Genomic DNA, 23,435 nt, shown 5'->3' with positions numbered 1-23,435 from the left:
GATGCCACTGTGGTCAAGGATTGGTTAGTTTAGGACTCATCAGACTGGCTGTGGTGGTTCAGCTAACGATAGCCACGTCAGCAAAGGCTAGCTCCAATATTAGCTCTGGGTACATCAGCAAGGATGTATGAAATCAAAAGCATCACACATATCCCGACAACAGAACGGACAAGAGAAACTTAGACATTTGGTGGCACGGTGGGCAGTGGTCCCGGGTTCGATTCCCGCCTGGGGCACTGTGGGCGTGTCCTCCACCATGCCTTTGGCGCCTGCTGCCCTGAGGAAAGGGGCCTTTCTGTGTGGAGTTTGCATGTTGTCCCCATGCTCACCTGGGGTATCCTCCTTAAAAAAAAACACTAAAAACATGCAAGAAGATCACCACCTGACTAATGGTGACGAGAGGAAACTGGGTCCCCGGGCGCCACCATTGGCTGGCAGCCGCTCCTGGAGTGCCGCGGAGGAAGGACTTGCCAGGATGGGTCACAAGCGGAAGAAATAATTTCACGGATGCATGGCGTGTGCATGTTGTGTAGTTGTTGTGTGTTAACCAAAAGCATGGCATGTGCATGTGATGTTGTGATTAATAAAGTCTTATCTTATTTACAATGCCATGTTGCACAACTTTGTCACTAAAGACAGAAAAAACTCTGTGGATCTGAAACTTGCACATGTAAACGTCTAAAACAGCGGCTCTGCAGTTGGTTGGCAGCACCAGTGCCAGCGGTGGAAAAGGTCGTCTGGAGCCTTGCAGTGTTTCCATATGACAGCAGGCACACAGTCAGGCACATTAACACAACAATCCAGATGTCACATGAAATCTTTATATGTCTGCTGAATTAACGATAAGTTTAGGTAATGAATGAGTTCTGACTCAAAAGTCTGTGGAGTCAACACATCAAATGAATAAAGCAAAAGTGTTTATTCTTCTAAAAGACATATATGGAGAATCATAAACCAGCTGTTACATCTCACTGAAATCAGGACATTTTATTTTCCATGAGTTTTTTTTTTTTTTTTTCCCCTCCTCTTCTCTCATTGGCCAGGAGATATTTTAAATGGGACTTTTATTCAGCCAATCGCCTCTCAGAAAGATGGGTCTTCCACAGCCTGCCCTCCCTCCACGCTCCCCTCCTCTTCTCTCATTGGCTGCCTTTGAGATTCTAAATCTGCTTTGGCAGGGGTTGGATGCTGCTCTCAGCCAATGAGGAGAGAGCAACTGTTGCATTCATTTAGCAGTTCTGCAGGGCTTCTTCTGCTGCAGCCTCAGTCTGCAATTTGATCTGAAAGGGTGCACAGAGTCACAATAATGGTGACATAATTTGACCTGAACACGTCGTCATTATATACAACACATCCTGTGCAGCATGTGTGCTTTTTACAAACACCACCAGAAATATTTACATAAGCTTAAATAATTTTTTTCACCGCAGGCTATAATACTCCATCAGATGAGGATGTCAAAGGTGTAGATCTTATTGCACTGGATGGTTGTATTTGTCCTCTGCTCTGCTGCCACTGATTCCCACAGTCCCATGACAGGCTATCTAAGAGGTATCCCTACAACAAAACATTATATGATTACTACGGTAAGCCCAAAGAATACAGAGAGGAGAAAGTTAGAGGAGAGAGAGGGTTACTCTAGTTTCCAACGCCCTCCATCGGCAGCGACATCTCTCTCTCTCTCTCTCTCTCTCTCTCTCTCTCTCTCTCTCTCTCTCTCTCTCTCTCTCTCTCTCTCTCTCTCTCTCTCTCTCTCTCTCTGCTGCCGCCGCTGCGCGCCCGTTCAGCTTCTCTCACTCCGCTTCCGAGGCTCTTGGAGGGAGGACGGATAAACGCCGCTGACGGTGCCGGATTTGATACCCGAAGGAGGGAGGGATGCTACGGTGATTACCCTTTTTCTCTCCCGACACCCAAATCCTCACCGACACTCCTCTTCATCAGTTCAACTTCGGAACCTTATCAAGACGCAGTGCTGCTGTCTGTCATTTTCTACCCTCTGTTTTTCTACTCATCTTTGCACCCGCTTGGTTGGTTTGGTGTCTTTGCTTCTGCGCTCCAGCGGATAAGAAATCGGAGAGAACATTTTGGGTTTGAGGGGAACCGACTTGGCTCTGATTTTTTTCACCCCCCTCTTATCCAACAGCAAAAACTGGGTTATCAATCAGTGGATGTGTTGGACATCTGATAAAAGAAGCAATACGAGTTGAGAGAAGTGATCGTTTTCTGCTGGCTTGTATGTATTGGGGAAATTTCCTTGGAGAGACGGGCTGCGCACGGAGTCTCTCACTTCCAAGGTAAGGACCGCTTGAGTTAAAGGATGGGATTTTGCCGTTGTCACCTCAACACAGTCCCAATCATCTCTCCTCCACCTCGGTCTGTTTCTCTCCCACCGTAATGTCCGCGCGTCTCCCTCTGCAAGGGCTTTACTGAGCGTAAAACGGGCGACGGAGAACCAAGTGCAGTGTTTCGGCTCCCGGGATGCTGGGGAGATTCTGGTCCGACTCTGGATGAATTCAGACGCAGGGGCCGCCACACAAACACCGCGTGTACATATTAAAAGGGTCATTGTGAGACGAAGTCGGACTTCGTTGCGTTTGAGCAAATGAGGGATAAGCTAAGAAAACCCCAGAGAGCCTTGGCGCATTAGCGATGGTAGAATGAAAATCTCTGAAGACTTGGGTGTATTAGTTGTGCTGCTGGCTGAACAGTGCGGACTTTCTCCGCTCCTCGGGGCCACTGGATGACGGTTGGGCTTTTCTCAAAACACAGACCAATTTCTTTTCACATTTCCACCCCAGCGTGTGTCCGCAAATTTGCGCTTGTTTGGTGTGTGCGCGCGCGTTCGACACTGTGTGTGTGTGTGTGTGTGTGTGTGTGTGTGTGTGTGTGTGTGTGTGTGTGTGTGTGTGTGTGTGTGTGCGCGCGCGCGCGCGCGCGCGGCCACGTATAGTGGCTAATCTCGATGAAGGCTCTCTTTCGCCGTCTCGGTGTCTCCCGGCGTCTCCGCGTAAGGGCGACACATAACTTTTCTTTGGATCACCGTCAACACAGGATTGGTGTGTGTGTGTGTGTGTGTGTGTGTGTGTGTGTGTGTGTGTGTGTGTGTGTGTGTGTGTGTGTGTGTGTGTGCGCGCGCGCGCATTTCACGGTCAAATCCCATCATCTGCTCAGGCAAATAATTCAGTTGTTCTAGAGAAACAGTGGTGACTTTCTGGAGAGGCAGTTATATGTGCATTTCTTCGGCATATAGGCCCATTTCTCCAGGAAAGCGCCCTCACTCATCTTCCGTTGAGCCAATAAAGTGTCTCTTCACAGTCTAAATGACCAACCACAAGCTCTTTCTTTTCTTTTTTTCTGACCTTCTCAGTCTTACGTCGTTTTCTCATTTCCACTGAGGCTGCTCTTTGCGGGGTTCATTATCGCTTTGTGAAATTAGGATATTGAAATGTGAATCCCTTTAGTACTGAGTCTATCTGAATACGACCAGAGCTGCGTCCTCTCCGTGTGCGCCAGCGCCGGTGAAACTGCATAAAAATTGCATACAGATCACTTGCCCGTAGGCTCGTTCAGGCTCATTCTGCACTCAATTAGGTCCGTGCGTTTGGCTTATCGTCCCTGTAGGGCCACATTAGATCATTTTTTTAATTGTTGCACAGACATCTAGTGAAATCCTCTGAAAACGTGTCCTTGCTGGTTGAGTCTCTGAGTGCGCCAGTGTGTTATGAATAATTATGGACGGATGGAGTGCTGAGCTCCTGGTGAGTCGTTTTCGATGGAGAGTAAGTGAGTTATCGGTGTATAATTTGGGCAGCTGCAATTCCGCTGCGCTTTCAATGGGGGAGCAGAGAGAGAGAGAGGCGTTGACTGTCGGGCTGTGCAGTCTTTGGTATTCATGGCACAGCTCAAGATTGCTGCTCTCAAGCAAGCAATAATCTCTCTCACTCTCCACCTCTCCCTCCTTCTGTCTCCCACACTGTTGCGCTATGAAATGTCTCCCCTCCCTCTCTCCCCCACCTCCTCCTTTATGTTGCATCTCGCCTCTTTCTCCCACTCCTCTCCCCTCCTTCCTCCTCAGTCTCTCCATCTCTCCTCACCCCACGCTCCCTGACTCTCTCTGTACTCTTCGGTCTTGTGGGAGCCATTGAGAAAATCATTTGCTGTTGTTGTGTTATATTCGACAGGGGGTTCTTCTACCAGCCGGCTCGGCTGCTTTGCAGTGCTGTTTCTTGCAGTGGCTTTTTTTTTTTTTCCCCTCTTGCAGTCAACAATAGAAATAAATATGCACACAGAGAGACTCGTGAGAGGTGCTAGCTCCAGTTTGTTAAATAGAAAAAAGGGCTTGTAACTTCTTGAGTTACATTCTCACAGGCAAAGAGCTTTTTCTGTCCCCTTTAGTTTCCAGTGTCGCAACAGTGTTGTTGTGGTTTTCCTCCACATTTTCTTAGTACGTGGTTACTTCTCAGACAGCGCTCAACTGTTTATTTTCGCCCCTTGAATTTTGCTAATTAGCCTACAGACCAGTCAGCACTGCAGGGAAGAAAAGCAGAATTCCCCCTCTTTTCTTTTTTGGTTCTGTGAGTTTACATTGTGGTTCAGTGGCCATTTAAAAGACACATCACAAGAAAAGAATGTCCTTAATTTTTCTAGTTTTGACTTGTTTCTTCTTGTATTCGCTCTGAGACTGAGTTCAACATCAGAGCCTTCTCACTGTGGCTCCACAAATGGGGTTTTTGTAAATAGCATCACAGCATCGCCCCATTTAGGCTTTTGGATGTTTGCTTAATTCTCTAATTAATTCTTCCAGCTACAGTATTTGAGTCACACAGTGATTCAGACTGGATCGAGGAGAGGATCAAGAGGCAGTAAAGAGTAGCCTGAGAGGAAATGAGGGGGGAGAGGAGAAACAACTGGACGGGCGTTTGGAGGAGCAGAGAAGGAAGACTCCGAGCAGATTATGAGGAGGAGGAGGAGGAGGAGGAGGAGGAGGAGGAGGAGGCAGGGGAGGAGAGGAGAGGAGGGCAGCGTGACTTCTATCAGCAGTGTATTTTGTCTCACTCTTCTGTGAGAGCCGCTGCTGTCTGAGCCGAAATGAGACCTGCAGCCAGAAGCTGCTTGTCTTCACTTAGCTAACTCAGGAACGAACACAGCTCCCCTTTCAGTTCACACAAAGTGAGGTTTCTGTGGGAAAGCGAGTACCTTAAAAGCAGTACAAAAACACAGAATCCTCTTGCACCAATACATGTTTGTGCTATTTAGGTTGAGCCGTATACAGAGACCTGGCTTGGATGACAGATGAAAGCGGGGTGGGTGAGGTATCAGATCTTTCACTGATGTTCAGCCAAGAAACGGCACACAAACTGACACAGAAATGTCGTCAGATTTGTTGGCTTTGTCGAAGCCGTTTCAGGACCTGGCATTGGAAATGTTCTTCTTCACGGCAGAATGCGTTCCCTGTAGTTTGTCGAAACATAATTAAACCTTCAGCAGTGTTTGAAAAGACACAACGAGGCCAGTGAATGCTGCTACATGCTGCACTTCAATCAAGGTTACAGAGGACTTTGTGTTTGTGCCACCTGATCTGCTGAGGGTCAGGTGACTCCAATCAGGTTAATAGGTACAATCCCACATTTCTTTTACATTTCTCTGTGTGTCATCTTTACCAAAGGAGCTTAATTCTTTACAGTGATTGACTTTAAGTTAAGTTTACATAAAACATTCATAAACTATGCTTACATCATGGCTGACTTTGGCTGTGAGCCACTTTGTTTTTCTGTCGATTTTTCCACATTAATGAAATGTGCAGGACTGAATTTTGAAGAGAGTAAAACCTCCCCTGCTGGAATGAGTTTAAAGGCAAGTGACTCCAAACACTGCTGACGTAGCTCACCGGGGAGGCAGCGAGATAGAGGGATTAATTTATTACACTGTAATCGTTATATTTATATTTAATTAGGCACCAGCTGCTGATTCTCACAAGTCGTGGCATCGTAAACTAGTTTCTTTGAAAGTGGGAAAGAGGAGAAAAGAGACGTTGGAAAGAGAAACAGACGGGGCTGTTGAAGATGAGGAGGCCGAATTCAAAGTGAAGAGGGGGATGAAGGAGAGAGAGGTAGCAGACCTTTTCTAGGTGACAACAGAGGGAGCTGTTGGGCTTCGCTGCAGCCTCGACCGCTCTGCTCTGCTCTCCTTTTTCCTCTCTGCTCTTTCTTTCTAATTCTTTCCAAATCTCCCTCTGCGTCCCCCCCCCCGCCCCTCTCTGAGAGGGCCAGTCAGAGAGATGGAGAGGTAGTTAGGCTCCCCAGGGATGCAGGATTCAATCTGCACTCCCCAAACACACACACACACACACACACACACACACACACACACACACACACACACACACACACACACACACACACACACACACACACACACACACACACACACACACACACACACACACACACACACACACGTACGTACGTCGAGTCTGTCTGGATAAGCATGTCCACCGTGACTGGCTTCTGTTACCTTCAGATTCACATTACCTCCCAGAGAGTGAGGGAGAGGGGGAGAGGAGGGAGCGGGGGGGGGGGGGTCAGCAGTAAAGAGGAGAGGGGTGTTCAGGGAGAATCGAGTTGGTTTCTCCATTTTGCCTCTGCACTACCTTGTTTTGCTTTCCCCCGGTCCCTGGGTCCACGGGTTCGATAGAAGTCAGTTTAACAGGCTGCGGGTTAAACTTTCTCCTCTCTGCCTTTCAGTTCTTTATCCGTCTCACCCTCTTCCTGCTCTCCATCGTCGGCTCTTCATCTTTGTTTCCGCGTCCTCTTCTCCTCGTCCAGGCAGGGCAAACGTAACGGGGAGCCAGGTAGATGTTACACAGATTTATAATTTCCTGTAGCAGCGCGATGGGATTATAACTCTAATCTCCGGCCTCAACCAGATTAAATGGCGGAGTCAGTAATTAGTGTTTTTGACCTCTAATCCCTTTACTTGCCCTCAAGAGAAAAAAAGACAGTGGCTGATTTGTCTGCGTTTAACGACGGGTGCGGTGGGTGGGGGACTGATTTTCTGGGTATTGGTGCATGTGAGGAGACGGAGACAGCACAGGTGGTTCGCGCTGTTGACACAGTTTCCTGGCAGTTTAACGTCCTGGATTTAGTTTCCTGGGCCTTTAAGCACAGAGCTTGTGTTTCCTTTTCTCGTGCTCATGTGGTTTCACTTAGTCCTCCACTGCTTTACATTCTAGTGGCATGAACATTAAAGAACACAAGCTGGAGAAGATAAATCACCCACAAGTCCGACACCTGACAACAGAGGTTTTAATAATTAGGTAAAGTCAACGAATCATTGCCGTTTTAGACCAACTTTAAGTGATTCTTTAGTGCACTAACTTTGTGAAAACATCCTATTTTTCATAAACCTTTCAAAAGCTCAAAACTTCATCTTTCAATCCAAACAAGTGCTAAAGTTTGTCAGAAAACACGTTAAATGTGAGCTGTCTTCCGTGGCTTCAAAGCAAGCGATCGTCTATCTGTGTTTTCACTTTTTTGAGGGTGTTTCTCAGCCTTTAACCAAATGCATGATGGGATTTAATCCAATCCTTCTCAACCTGAAAAGCACGAGGAAGAAAAGAATAAATTAAACATCAAAACTGAAGTCATTAAGATGGAAAATGCCTTTCAGTCCTGGCCACAGAAACAAACCAGTAATTCATGAGTATGTTCGCGCTCTCGTTATTTGATGAGGAAAGTCACACTGAAGTCATTTAAGTAGTGCAGGCATTACCTGGATGGATGCAAATAAGGACTTGGAGACAGGAAGACAGCGCCGCAAATAATACCAGAAAACAACAAGGACACCACTTAGAGCAATTTAGAAACGCATGTGGCAGCGCAGAAACACTCCAGCATCAATTAAATGTCGACTCATTCGCTTTTTATCGCCTCTCATCCTGGGAACGTAATGCCAGACGCTGCAGCCCAAATGCGTTGCCTTTTATCAATATTTAAGCTTTGTCAGTTGTTCTCCAGGAGAAGCTGCTCTGCAGCTCGTGTGTGACCTTTTCTCCCATACATGAGCAGGAGGAGAGCAGCCGGTGAGGATTTACTGCCAGGCGAGGAGGCTGTGCGGTAATCGTGATAACGGAGGAATCTGGATCAATGTTAATTCAGGATTAATGGGCGATTTCATCGATTTCACTATTGATGATCAGAACGCAGCGTTGACAGGGATATTGATCAGGCTAGAATGAGAATTGATTACTTCAGATAGAGAGCTGTATTGATCAGAGCACCTTGTACAGAATATACGTGTGTGTTCTTTTACACGAGTGCAGCGCTGTATGTCAAAGCAAATGTAATGCCAATGTGTTTTTGTAGGTGTGTATATTCTGTAGATTTTATGTGTGTGTGTGTGTGTGTGTGTGTGTGTGTGTGTGTGTGTGTGTGTGTGTGTGTGTGTGTGTGTGTGTGTGTGTTCGAGAGAGCATATCTGCGTAATCCAGAGTAATTTGTTTTCTGTGACAGTTGTTAGGTGCAGTCAGGTGGTTTGTGGTCTCATGCCACCAGTCACATGAGAGGAAGAAAAGGGAGGTTGTTTTTTTTTTTTTATGGCCAATTTTAACTCTGTGTGCGTGCGTGCGTGCGTGCGTGCGTGCGTGTTTTGCTTTGGTAGACAGTACCCAGCAGGAAAAGACACTGAACAACAGTGAGAGAGAGGAAAAGAAAGGTGATACCTGATGATGGTCGAGAACAAAGTTCATCTCACTTCTGAATTTCAGGAGGTTTTCACTGCATTCTTCCATCAGTTTGGTACAAAACTGCTCCAGATTGGGGTCGGTGATTTTTTTTTTTGGGGGGGGGGGTGAAAGGCAATTAATAATTCACATCTGAAAGGCTTCTGGTTTGACAGATTTTGTATGAAGTCCAGTTAGAGTCACTGAGAAAGAAAGGGAAGAGAGGCTAGTTTCAGCGTGCAGGTCAAGGAGAGATTTAATGAGTCGTTTGCTTCTCATTATTCAGAATAATAATTAACAGTGTGTGTGTGTGTGTGTGTGTGTGTGTGTGTGTGTGTGTGTGTGTGTGTGTGTGTGTGTGTGTGTGTGTGTGTGTGTTCATTCTCACTGAAGCGGTCATCCACAGCTGTCTCTCCTGTCTCACTCTTCATACTGTCTTCCTCATCTCATCCTCTTCTCTGTTTTCTGCAGCAAATTCCACAATTATTTTCGCTGCTGATTAATTTCTAATTAAAATATATGCGTTTTTAAAGATAATTCAAAACATCTAGTTGATAAAATGCATGAAAAGAGCAAAAAAGGAGAACCACGAGTGATATCCTCAAGTTGCATTTTGGTATTTTTGTTCGATCAGTGACTTAAACAAATGCTTGATTATCAATACTTTTTGATTAATTCATCATCTTTCATCTCTCTCTCTCTCTCTCTCTCTCTCTCTCTCTCTCTCTCTCTCTCTCTCTCTCTCTCTCTCTCTCTCTCTCTCTCTCTCTCTCTCTCTCTCTCTCCCTCTCTCTCCATCACTTCGCTGAGCTCGCCTCTGTGTGAAACTCCGTCAGGTCTGAGTGTATATTTGCAGACGGTGTGTTGTTGATTACCATAATTAACATGGTTATGTTAATTGTAGCGAGTTAATTGTGCTGATGGAACACATTTGTAAAGGTGAACTCTATGGACAGACGGTTGTTGCCTCAGGCTTCGGCGTGTGTGTATGTGTGCGTTTGCGTGTGTGTGTGTGTGTGTGTATGCATACATGCATTCATACTGCGTGAGTGTGCGTGTATTCTGTCCATGTTAGCAGCTGACAGATCAGCTCCAAACAGGTGTGTATCACCTGGAAACAGAACTTATTTGCAACGCACGCGCTGACGCAGACACACACAGTGATGCTGAAACCAGATCGAACAACCTGTCATAAGGTCGAAAGTAAGAAACACACACACAAACACACACACATATATACAGTCTTAGTGGTCAGCCAAAACAGCAAATGCTGCATAGAGCTTATCTGATTATGAGCAGGGTTAGATAGAGGACTCTGCATCGTGGGGGTGGATGAAGAGACAGGCAGATAAACAGACTGATAGATAGTTGAGCTAAAAAAATGGCATCCTGGTGGCTCACCGGTCAAAAAAACATGTAACTGTGACCTCCGTCTGGCCGAGAACATTTGTCATGAGTCCCTCTCGACACATTTTTCCTTTGTTTTTTCAGTTTCGACTAACAAGAAAGAAAGAAAGCGAAATGAAACTGAATGACACGCAGAGGACGGAAATAGCTGCATAATGATACAGCTTGAAGGCACAACGTACGACAAATTGTTATGATGTGTGGTGTCCAATGTCCTGATGAGAGGAGGGGCTCCGGCACCTATTTATAGAAACTTTCTGGAAATAAGTGGCTTAATCTCCATGTTGAATGTCTCCACTTTACTTTAATAGCTACATTATTTACCGCATGATATTCAGCATGTGCAGCTTCCCAATGTGCAGAAAGAGCCTTCATTGTTTTCTGCAGCCCCGTCCACGAAGAGTTATGGCTTCAACATCCGGACTGATTTACCGGTGAAATCATTTTGCAGGTTGTGGTATTTTGAGAAATGTCAGAAAAATAGAGTCATGGCAACCGATTTTTCAAGCAGGAGAACGGCTGTTTGTCCCGTCTGTTGTTGCACGGAGCTGCTTGACTGAGAGCAGTGCAAGCTCTTTCTTCTGCCTGCATTGTGGCATGACAGGAGTGGGTGTTAGACAAAGGGATTTCTACCCGTCATCACCTGTGTTTAAAGCAAATAAAGTCATTAGACACATTCAGAATTCACGTCTTTGTCCATGTTCGAACAGTCATGAGACGATCAGCTCCAAACCACAGCGTTAAAATGCGTATTGCTTTAGAAGTCTCTTCCATCTTTCTCTGCATATCAGCATCACTTGGAGAAATATGAGGAGAGGCTTGTGAGTCACACATATTTTAATGTTTCAAAGTGTGTATGTGCATTTCTAACATGAACCAGTCAGAACGCTGGCAAGGCCCGCTCTTGATGTCAGAGTGAGGCTTTGATCACACTGGGACTTATCTCGTAGTTCTCATCCTCTCCTGTCTCTTCCTCTCTCGTCCTCTCCTTCCTCCCTTCTCTCCTCTTTCCTCCCCCCATCCCCTCTTCTCATCCCTTCTCCCTCCTACTATTTCCCTCCACCTGTCCTCTTCAGTATGCCTCACCCTTCACCGCTTTCTCCCCCCTCTCTCTCGTATTTATCCCGGCTGTGCTGCAGATGAATAGAACAGTTACTCACCTGGAAAAGGTCCCAAAAATAAACCTGTCCACGATAGTTTGTTTAATTAAAAGAATACTGTACACAACAGCTTTCTATATTATCACTTAATATAATGTTTGCTAAATTAAGCATCAGACAGGAATGCCTGGATGATGTTTGCATCTATTTTGTCACGGCAAGGCGATGCTCCGGACGCAAAAGAGGCGTCTAGTGTGACCTGTGACATATGCGTCAAGCAGCGCTTTCTAAACAATAATCATGGCATAACATAGCAATAACAATTATCTACCATCCCTGTTACATGGTGCCTGATCTCTTCCTCTGCTCGGTGGGTGAGGGGATCCCGGACCTTGCTGTCCCTTGAATTTGCAGACATTTTCAGGAGCTATTCTCCATCTTTGAGTTAGCTGCTAACTGCTGCTAGCTGCTTTTTAAATCCCTGGTGGTGGGTCGCACACATAACACGTCATCAAGACACCCCTGTCCCGGCATCCCTCCACTGTCGGAAGAAAAACAACGCCTTCACATTCCTTGTTCGTACCTCACGTACCCATCGGTGAGGTGGAGTAACAGCACGCCTGCTTTGAAGAGGCTGTGTGAAAGGGGCTAGCGCTTCTGTTTTCTGTGTACCTTTACATACTCGGTTGACGACGAGGCCTTGAGATTACATAAATGCTGTTTTTGTCCTACGCTAAACACACAAACAAAAGCGTGCACATTCTACAGGCCTTGATGAGACAGCGTATCGGCAGCTGATGGCTCGACTGCATGCACGTCCACAGAGATCCACAGAGACAGCAGTGCACTCTGACACACGTAATTCACACACAAAAAGCCTGTTTTCTTTTCGGCAACATGGAGCATTACTGCAAGGTTGACCTCTTTACCATAATAACCTCCTCCATTCTGTCTCTTTGTGTTGATGTGTGTCTCGTTACTCTTTCACTGTCCTGTCTCTCTGCCTGTTATCACTCTCACCGACTCCCACACTCCCGTTTTTGCATCTTTGCTCCTTTTTTCCTCTGAATCCTCTTCCTTCCTCTCCCTCTGTCTCTCTCTCGCCATGCTTCACTGACCGTGACACTTATAATGGTGTAATATGATTGAATGTGACTGCTGCTTCTTCGTTGGACAGTATTAATTTCACTTTTTTCCATGCGAACGGCTTGACTCCAGTATATTTCTTTTGCCGCTCTGTGCCTTAATCCCTGACTGTGACTCAGAGACTTATAGAAGAGCACTTACAGCGACCACTCTCTCTCTCCTGCTCTTCTATTTTGTCATCTGTCCTGTGCATTTCTGTTGGTATATCTGCTTGTTTCTCTCTTCTCTGTCTTTTATCAGTGTCTCTTCTTCATAGTCTCAGTTTCTCATCCATCGCAGCTACAGATACAGTTGCAGCTGTGACTGCATTGACCTTTTCAGTGACCGGAGAAGCAGTGAACGACAGATATAGCCTCCTCTCCGCCTGGCTAATTGTTACTTCACTATAGAAGGCCAAAGCTATATATAGGGAGAGGTGGAAGGACTGATACAAGGCAAACCCAGTCACTGACACTCTTCTTCACATTGCCATTCACTGTATGTATGGGATATGAGAATAACATTAACCTTGCTGAGTGTGTGAACCAATCAGTTTCTCTTAACTTCTGCTTCATGTGGTGTCAATCACTTTGAATTTCAGCAGGTTTTATTATCAGTGAATGTTTCAGTTTGTAGCTTTTGTAATTTCAACTAATACAGACAAAGACATGCCCATTATGTTTCATTAGATTCTGGATGTGTACAGTGCTGTATGTAGCAGCTCATCCTCACCAGAAAATCATCTGTATTGGTCGTTTGAGTAATATACCATATACAACAAGTCAGGTGAGGCAGTATAAAGAGTAAGGAAGTCTGCAGATGGATGGATGGATGGATGGATGGATGGATGGATGGATGGATGGATGGATGGATGGATGGATGGATGGGAGACCGCTGTTCAGGTCCCATGTGAAACCATCACTTTTTAAACTGTAACGTCAAAAACTGTAACGTTTGAAACCCAAACCATGATCTCTTCTGAAATCTAATCAGGCAGTTTTGCTGCCTAAACAAAAGGAAACTTAGAGTGTTTGATGATGAAGGTCCAGTTCAACCTAAACCATTTCTCAACATCAACCATGTGAGGATGAAGGTGCAGTGCGCCTGCTGATGGTCTTCAACTGTTACATATGTTGTTTTGGGCGTCATTGGCAGTCCACTTATTCATGTCATGTAAGTCTGGGGACTTGTTGGTGTTTGGACGTGTTTTTAGTGGCCTATGAAATGTCAGTGGTTGTCATTGTAATTAATTTGAAATGTATACGTAATAACCCAGATAATCCAGTGGGAGTTATTTTTAAATCCACTGAAGCAGCAGTTGCTTTGAGGCATTTTCATACATTGTATGTGTTTTCAATGTTTATGTGAAGTGACATCAAATTTGTCACAGCCATGTTTATTTTTATTGTGATGTTATGAAAGCAAGCGCCATCAACACTGTTTATATTCTACTGGCAAGGTTGAACAAATGAGGTCACGGTGTGTGTGCGTGTGTGTGTGTGTGTGCACGCACTCCAGTGGGCTCATGCACGTGGGTCTTTTCACATACAAGTGCTGAAGCTGACCAAGCAAGGTCACCGTGTGCACATGCCCGTGCACCTGAGCGTGAGCATCGCCAGAACAACAAATAAAAGTCGTTTCAGGCAGCCTGTCTGCATGTGTCCGTCTCACCTAAAGGTGCGATATGCATGGTCACCTGGGCTCTGCGTGTGTGTGTGTCTGAGTGTGTGTGAGTTAAAGCATGCACATCGCCTTGTGCTCTTATCTTTATGAGAACCAGGTGGCTCCGAGACTACACAAAGACCTGGAATCTCCTCCAAAGCATTAGCTTGAGTTTAGGTTTGGAGGTGAAGGATACAGAATGGATTAGGAGCTTGTGAAGTGGATCCAGGCTGTGGAAAGTCCTTACAAGTATACAGTCATACAAAGGTATACAAAGGTGCGTGTGTGTATTTGTGTGTGTGTCTGAGCGCGAGTGCATGTGTGCGCACACAGCGGTAAATACATCACTGCTTGTCTAGACAGCTGTTTTGACCTTTTTCTATGAGAAAATAGTCCTGATGTTTTATTCACAGAGCACGCTAATATTTTATTCAGCAAGGCAATGCACCAATCTTTAAGAGCAGTTTAGAGCAATAAGAGATGCGTGTCACCAGGTTTCACTCTCGAGATGAAAAGAAATATATCAAAGAAAATATCTTGCTGTGACATTTGGAGGAGAGAAAAACTCCTCTCATTTATTAGGATTTCCATTTTCTATTTATCCTTCACATAGAGTATTTGTCTGATGGGTTTATTTCAGGCGACTTGCACTGAGTGGAGGAGAACAGATTTAGCTGCTTGAGGACACAAGACTGCTGGTGCTGAGAAATAGGTCCAGTAATATAAACTCTCAACTTCAAGCTGTAGTTTTGATGTCTTTTTTTTTTTTTTTTTTTTTTTTTTTTGCTTTGAGAGTCTTCACTGCAGGTTTGGGGTCCTCAAGGTAGTTATTTTCTCACCCATTTCTCCAAAATATAGAAAGTGCTCATCTTGCTCCAATGTCAAAATACATGCACAAACACACATGCATCATTTTGGGGATCTTTGGCAAAACAAACTGCTTCTTTCAGCTTTGTGGAGGAGCCGTATGGATTTCTATTGGGGTCTTTGGTTCGGGGGAGTTTGAGAACCAACAGGGCAGGCTTTTGAGGTATGTGATGGCTGATCAGAACAACAAAGGGCTCTCTGTGTTAACCTGGAGAAAGAAGGGAGGGGATTTGGCCTCAACAACCATGTAGGACTGGAAGAGGGGGGTTATTATCAAGTATCCAGCGCGTCCATGCATTGGTTTGGACCGGGGGGGCAGAAAAAGGGGAGGGAAATGAGAATGGAGGGAGCGAGCAGAGGGGATCATTTTGCAGGGGAGGATGTTTTGGCACAATGACCCTAGTGTCCTCCAGTTTGTCATTGAGTCGAGAGCTTGTTGTGGTTTGAGGGTGAGGGGTGGGAGAGGGCAATTCAGAGGGGTAATTAGGGTCATTACACATGCATGGTGAGTGTAATGGTCCGCTACATTGCTGATCAATTCCTCCCTCTTGCCTCCATGTGCACCCCTGCTCCCATCAACTCACTGAAACTCATTCAGCTTTGAAACGTTTCATTTATTAAGCATTTGAAAAAAAGATACAGTAATACAGCTCGTTCAGCCTCGCTCTTTAATTCAAAGGCTGTTACATTTGCTTAAAATTGCACGTATTGTCAAGCCAATGCCCACAAGTACAAATGCCACACACAGATCAATGCCATATTGAAATGAAGCCCTTCAGGCTTGTCGTGAAGTGTTGTATTTGGTTTATTAACAGCAGGATCAAAGGTCAAATCATTTGAGAATCCAAGCACAATGCAAAACATATTCTACTCTTCTTCTTGTGTTAATGCACAACCACAATAAACAAGGCTTTTCTCTATTTCTTTCCCTTTTTTTAATTTCTTCCTTTCCTAATTTTCTATTCTATTCCATGTTAACTTGTCCAACAAGAGCAGCTGACATGAGAGGAACTCGCTATTAAATATGAATGAAGTTATTAGCTATCCTGAGGCCTTCACTCACACGGAAATGAAGCATTTGATGATGCACACAGTGCTTGGAAATCAAACCCATTATTGCACTTCATCATTATGAATACAAACTGATTCAGAGCTATTAAAGCACTAATGACTTTGAGGTGAACAGATCATGACCTGCCTTCGAGCCGAATGTTTAGCCTGTAAGGTCTCCATGGGCTAATGTCAATGTAAACGCTGTGTCAGTTACTGGATAAATGGGATGAGGGGGTGTATATCCCAGGCTGAAGGGTGGTTTTTAAAGGCTTACTGGCATCCACTAAGACCCTGTGTTCTGCCCCTTGCCTCCTCAATAGAGCAAAGCTAATCTGGGTCTGCTTAGGGCCGCCTCTTGGGCAACTGTCTCCCTCCTTCTTTCTCTTTTCCATCTGAACCTCAGCGACTCACTGTCTCAAGGACACTTTGAGTGGACGCATGGTTGTTGATGCACATACAGTATATTTCAGAGGGAGAACTGTTGACCTTTGAGCCAGAGAGTCATCTATCAAAGCGCTTGATGAAAACCTGCTCCCAGTGTACAGACTCCATCAAGCTCAGTCTGACTCTGACATATGTCTGCCCCTCTGTGCACCCTACCCTCACCACCAGTGCCTGATTGTTGGCACACAGTGCTACTAACACTTGATTTTTGTGTCGTAAAAGATAAGCTGACCAAGAATTATTGAAAAAATGTTGCTTTTCGTTCAAGTTTACTTGTTGAAATTATACTTTTCTGCGTATTTCAGTGAAAATAAAAGTGGTGTCTCCTAAATGTATGCATCTGTCTGTCTCCATTTCACTACCTCTTCTTTGTAGCTCCCTCACTGGCTCCCATGGGTCATGGTGTCAGCTGCTGGACAATAGGACAGCTGTATACAGATCAGCCAAAGAGCTACAAGACCCCGGGGGTGGGATTAAGCCAATTAGTAGCTGCCAATCACCATGACATATCATGGACAGCTCGATCAATACGTGGATGAAAGGAGGGAGGGTGGGAGAGAAGGTGGGATAGACGAATGGATGGAGGCTGGCAGTGAGGAAGGACTGGGAGCATGAATAAACTGAGGAGCAAGTGTGGCTGCATGGAGGGATAAAAGGATGGAGAGTGGAAAGAAAGGAAGTCTGCAGGATGCAAAATGGACGCTGGAGATTGGAGGGATGGTTGGACTGCAAAAGGAAGGGAAGCAGGGATCAGATGGGTTTTTGAATGGATGGAAAGATGACAGGAAATATAACTACACCAAAACCAGAGCCTGGACTGATGGACTGCAGAAGAAAATAAGTGAGAAACGCTGTGAGACAATGGAAGATATTGTTCCTCATAAAGTCTCTGTTATGAAGTACTGAAAAAGATTAAAACAGCAAGTAAAATGTAGACATGGAAGGAAAATATGCATGCAGAAAGAGAAAATGATGGTTAGAGGAGAGTGATAGAGGTAAAAAGGCACTCGGGGGCAAAAATAGAGAAAGAAAGGGATCCAGAGATATAAATAAAGACTAGTGCCATAACAAAGCGAAGCCTCAGCTTGCAACCCCAAGAGACGTTAAAAATGAATAGGTGTGCAAATCAGTCCCTTCTCCCTCCATCTCGCTTCCTCATCATCTCTCCATGTCTCCCATCTGTTTTGCATTAAAGCATTTGTGGGTTTGTGCTCTGTAGTCCAAGGAGTTTGTGGGAGACATAGAATTTGTTTATCATGGTTGGGGACATCAGAAGATCCCATCTCCTTCTGACAGCTGAGAGAGGGAAAAAGGCCCCAGTGGAGAATCAATAGGCCTCAGAGAGAATGACGGGGGGAGGAGGAGGACGTGGGGGGCAAGGGGGGGGGGGAGCAAGAAATGATGCAAAAAAAAAAAAAAGGGAGAGGAAATGAGGGAGAAAGGAGGGAATAGGGATGCAGATGGTTAAAATAAAGAAACATGCCATCCAATTCAAGCTAGAAAGAAATGATGCAGAAAAGATGTGGATGCTGCATCAATACAGACTGAAGTCAGTTCACTCAAGGAAGGCCCAAAGAATGCAAATGAATGGCAGAATCATAGAAGAGTGTGAAGGAGGAGACATGGAGTAGAGTGGAAAAAAGAAGGATGAAGAAGATGAGCAAGAAGAAATGCAGGCACATCTGCCGTATCCAGACTGTCAGGGAATAATTGAGAATTAATAAGCCTTCAATAGCAAACAGCTACTGTTACTTTACATGTTTGGAGCTGATTGAGCTGATAGTGAATGGACTAAAACTGCAGAATATAAAACTGCATTTACAGTAAAGCGAAAGGGGAGAGGGGGAAGAAAGGAGAGAGAGAAAGGAAAGGAAAGGAAGAGAAGAGGGCTGTGGGGGGAGAGGAGGACACAAAGAGTACAATGGAACGAAATGGAGGGGGATACATCAGGAGGAAAAAAGAGAAGTTTTAAAAGCAATAAAGGAAACTCTGAGATGAGGGAGAGGAGGTTCGATAAAAATAGATAAAAAAAATTAACAAAAGGCCAGATGAGAGAGAAAAAGGAGGAAGCAGGAGGAAATATCAGAAAAAGGAGACAGGGAAGGAAAACGAGGAGGAGAGGATGTTGTTGCATGAATACGAAGCAAGGAACATCTGGCATGACTCGAAAAGTTCGGCCTTTTGAATTGGTATGTTTGAGTGTGTGTGTGTGTGTGTGTGTGTGTGTGTGTGTGTGTGTGTGTGTGTGTGTGTGTGTGTGTGTGTGTGTGTGTGTGTGTGTGTGTGTGTGTGTGTGTGTGTGAGAGAGAGAGAGAGAAAGGAGGGTATTGGGTGGGGGTTTGTTAGTCTAAAGCAGTGATGCACAAAGACACACAAACCAGGCCTGCCATACTCACTTATATACGCCTGGATGGATACTGAAAGAAAGATCGAAGGTTTGAGGAAGAGAGGGATGGAGAGGAAAAAAAGAGGAGCAAGATGGGGACGGAAAGAGGGAGGAGAAGGACAGATGGAGGGTAGAGGTGGGGAGAGACCCAGAGCAAGATAAGGAGGGAAGGAGTCGGAGGAGAGATTTGCTTTTGATTGATTCACCTCGCTGTCCAAGGCCAGGGAGTCGAGCAATCATCAGGATTTCTGATCGGCGCTCTTTATGGAGGGGATGTGTCATTTCTTTAGCTCATTCATGTGCCGGCTTGGAGACGACACTTGTGAAGTATGTTTTATTTCTGTGGCATGGAAATCGTACTCATCATGACCCTCAGATATTTATAGAGTATTTTCATCCTCTCTTTTCACCACGCGGAAACACGTGTTCTACATGTTTTAGCTCTCAGTGAGGCTTTGACTCATTCACTGTTTTCTATAAATGCTGTACTACGTAACATCTGAGAAAAACGGCTTTTTTGTGATCTTTAAATCTAAAGAAACATATTTTAGTATTTCAAAAACTCTTAACAAGTGTATTTTCCGCCTGTTTTCACTTGTAAGGGGGCTCTGAATAATTCATGGTGTTTCGTCAGCAACATTGTTTAAACTTTTAAAGCAGAAAATATTCTTCTTTTGTTGATTTCTCTTCAGTGTGTTTCAATATGTACTCATGCACTACTGGATATTTTCTAAATACTATTTTAACTTTGTTTGCTGGATTATTACATATTTAATACTTCTGAAACCTCTAACAAGCATGGCTTCCCTTTCTCCTCCTTTCTGCTGCATTTTGTCTCTTCTTTCCTCTTTTAAAGTGTATTCTGTCTGCTCTTTGAGATCTTAACAAGCATATTTTCCGCCTGTTTTAACCCTTAAGGAGGCACTGAATAATTCATGAGGTTGTGCTCCTACTAGTTTTGCTAATGGCTCAGTCACAAAGCCATACATTTGTAAATGAGGGTAATCCACCTTTATGAGTCCCTGTGCATGTGTGCAGGGCAGTGTGTGTGTGTGTGTGTGTGTGTGTGTGTGTGTGTGTGTGTGTGTGTGTGTGTGTGTGTGTGTGTGTGTGTGTGTGTGTGTGTGTGTGTGTGTGTGTGTGCGTGTGTGTGTGTGTTTAGACGGGTCAGGCTCTCAGGTTTTAAGACAAGGAGCGTTTTGTCCAACAAGAATTTTGTGGTGTGCGTGCGTGTGTGCGTGTTTTAGCTGTTGAGTGCTGCCAGGATTTGTAGCTGCGCTACCACAATGACCCTTTCATCCGAAGAACCATCTGATTGTGTGTGTGTGTGTGTTTGTGTGTGTGCATGGCTGTTCATGCATCCCTGTGTGTGTGTGTGCGTGTGTGATTTTGTAGGCCTCTTTTCTATGCGACCCAATCTCTTTATCTGTCCAGAACAATAAAAGATGGCAGCCTGAAGGCGCAGACACAAACGGACAGACGGCGGACACAGAGACAGACAGCAGGAAGATAAGCAGACTGACAGAGACTGAATCAGACAGAGCTATATAATTCAGGTCACTGGCATGGCCTCAACGCACACACACAATCTTTAATCACAATCTGTCAATACAGTCAAAGCCTCTATACCTGCTCCCTATCTGGCCATTAACACAGGTGCCTTGAACTGTAAACACTCCGGTGAAAGGCAGATCGGCTATCGCAGCTTTTCTATCCAGCAGATAGACTGCACGTCTCGCTGAATGCCCTGAAAACGATCTCCCGTCCAAAGTGTGCGCGCTTACCTTTTGCACATGCATCTGACACTTTTATAGCAACAGCAGAAAACGGTAAAATTCCTAGATTACAAACATCAGCAGCATGCAGCAGTAAGAAGAGCAAGAGTCAGAGCCGCAGGAGAGAAATGAGAGCAAAGCAGTGAAGTAGAAAAGCTTTTCAGCTGCAAGATAAGAGCATATTAGGATGAGTACAGGTGGGAGAAGACAGGGGGACCTGAAACGCTTTATTAGTTCTTGATGAGGCACATTTTCAGCCTACAAGAATAAGTGAAGCCTGGAATAAGTGACTGGGTTGTGATTAGAAAGGTTGTTTCCACCTCTGGGAAGCTCAAAGATTAGACTTTGATTATGTGTGTTTAAAATAAAGTACAGGAGGACTGCAGCTTCAGTCAAAGCTTCATCTGCAGTATCATAACAGTCAGCATTTTGTCGGCCTCTCTGCTCGCTGAATATGGAAAAAAATAAGAGGGGGAAGAGGAGAAAAGGGGAACAAAAACGGAGACAAAATGAGGAAGGACGGGTGCAGAAATGGGAGATCGGGAAGGCAAAGAATAGAAAGAAGAAATGAGGCAAAAGGAGAACGAGGACCGGGAATTCTAGCGGTGCAGGACGTGTGTGTGTGTGTGTGTGTGTGTGTGTGTGTGTGTGTGTGTGTGTGTGTGTGTGTGTGTGTGTGTGTGTGTGTGTGTATGTGTGTGCGCCAGTTCCCCAGCTGTGAACAGCTCTGTTGAAACAAACCCAGTCTGACAGCAATCACACACACACTAAATGTACCTGCTTTGAGGGGATGCCATTTCGACTTCTTTCATTCCCTCTCTGCACATGTATTTTTTGGCCCTCTCTGACTCCTAATTTGATGAGTTTTCCATGGCTGTGGCCCCCAGTTCCTCGGTGTGCGTGAGCTTGTGTGGTTTTGGCGAAAGGGCTGAGCTATTTCTGGCGCTCTTGATTGGTTGGATGTGCAAAGCAAAGTCTGGGTTTGTTCTCCACCACTGTCTCAAATTTCACATATTCTCTTGTATTTTCTTTTCGTTCCTTCCCTCCTTCACCGTCACTCCTCCCACTCCTCTTCTTTTCTCTTACATCTCCAGCAAACCCCCTTCAGACTGAGGATACTGTGAGGCATGAGCAAGAAAGAAGTGACAGTCTTTTGTTATTGTTTTGTTATTTGCTTTGTGCTTTGCAGCAAAATAAAAGTAATATTTTAAGTGAGAAAAGTTTTTTTTTTACAAAAATACACAGACATGGTTTGAGAGTAGAAATTGGAAATGTACTTTAAGTGTTCCTGAAAAAATCATTAAATCCTTGATGGCCTCCACAGTCACTGAAAGGGGCACTTTATTCATTTGTAAGCATGTTTCTTTGCTCTGGTAGTTTAATACACAGTATAACACTCATCTTGCCATCTCAGGTACTAACCTGTTTATCAAATGCTAAATGTGTATAAGTGCCAAGAAGAAGCCTCCCCTCTTTCACGCTGTCCTCATTTTCATTGTGTTATCAGTGGAAAAGTCACATGGACGTGCATTGCTGGCTAAAAGAAAAGATGCACTAAAGCACAATCAAACATTTCTTCGTCTCTGAGTGCATGTTTAGGAAAAGGGGCAGAACTTTCTGGAGCCTGAAAGGTCATTCATACAGGAGTGACAGTGTAAACTGGGTGGTCCTGGAGGAGGCAGGGCTGTCATTATGGAGACAGTGGCTGGTAATACCTCCTAACCATGACATGTTAGCGGAGGCTGGATGTCAGAGACAATACAGGAAAGCAGTAAAAGAGTTTTGAGGCAGAGAGAGAGGCTCTGTAACATCACTCATTTACATAACACCACAGTCAACTGCAGTAAAAGTGTTTTAATGGTGTGTGTGCTGAACCCACAGGCAGACACAGCAGGAGGTTAAAGAATACAGCACGCACACACACAGACACACACAGACACAGTAAGCGGCTAACAAATAAGTTGAGTGTGATGTAAATGGTTCGTCTTTTCATCGTCTGCTGTTTGTTCCTGCTGAACGGTGAGTGGCAGCCCACACTGCTCCCCCCCTGCCATTCAGCCTTTTCACCCCAAACTTTCACCTCGTAAATGTCAGGCAGACTGCCCTCTGGTGCGTGCCGACGCACGGGAATGTGTGTCCAAATATGAATGGTCTGTCTTGCCTGTTTTAATCCTGCGTTTGTTAGCCGAGTATGTTGTGACACATCAGGAAAGGACACATCCGGGTGTATCACAACACGCAGAGAGGCTGATTTGAATGGAGGTGGACTGTTGTGCTCAGCCTCTGTTTCACCAAACACATGCAGGAAAGGACAACCTCTGCGATCCTGCAGGGTGCAACTGGATGCTGAGGTCGACGTTAAAAGACTTTTTCAGATAGATACTTTACCAACTGTAGACTTAAGCCGTTTTCACATAGAGTCCCGTAAATTAGTGGTAACCTTTCAGGCACTGTTGATGATTTTCACTCTTCTCGCATGCAGCCACATTAGAAACATTCCCGTCTTGTGCTTTTTCAGGTCATGACAACGACAGAATAGACGGGACAAAGGACAGCCCAGCAGATGGCGTTAATACAGCACTTACGGATGCTAACTGCAGAACTCGTATCGCTTGTTAGTTATCAAATCACACACAAAAGCAATGGCAAGGAGACCGTAAACATGCTGCATTCAGATCACGTCATCAGCGAAGTGATGTGATTGGTTTGCTTGCTCCATGTGAAAGTGTCTTTCGCCAGGTGGACGTAACTCAACGCGGCTGTGCTGGCATTTTCTGACAGACTGCATGTGCGAAAGCAGCTTTAAAGTGCTCATCACGTTACCTCACACAGGCATTCAGATAACTGCAGAACTCCATTTGAGGTAATTTATGTTCTTGTCTAGGTTCACCCATACC

At 45.0% G+C, this 23,435-nt stretch overlaps 1 protein-coding gene across 1 annotated transcript in view; it reads left to right on the top strand.

The window, feature by feature from the left end:
* The first annotated feature begins 1,761 nt into the window (after nucleotides 1–1,761).
* Nucleotides 1,762–23,435, top strand: part of cdh11 (cadherin 11, type 2, OB-cadherin (osteoblast)) — an 84,887-nt gene continuing 63,213 nt past the window's right edge. Inside the window, exon 1 of the mRNA XM_070977461.1 lies at nucleotides 1,762–2,294. The gene's annotated coding sequence lies outside the window, so the exon portion shown is untranslated. The remainder of the gene's footprint in view (nucleotides 2,295–23,435) is intronic.

This window comes from Chaetodon trifascialis, chromosome 13 (genome assembly GCF_039877785.1).
Source record: "Chaetodon trifascialis isolate fChaTrf1 chromosome 13, fChaTrf1.hap1, whole genome shotgun sequence".
NCBI lineage: Eukaryota > Metazoa > Chordata > Actinopteri > Chaetodontiformes > Chaetodontidae > Chaetodon > Chaetodon trifascialis.
This window is presented reverse-complemented; position numbering and strand designations above follow the sequence as displayed.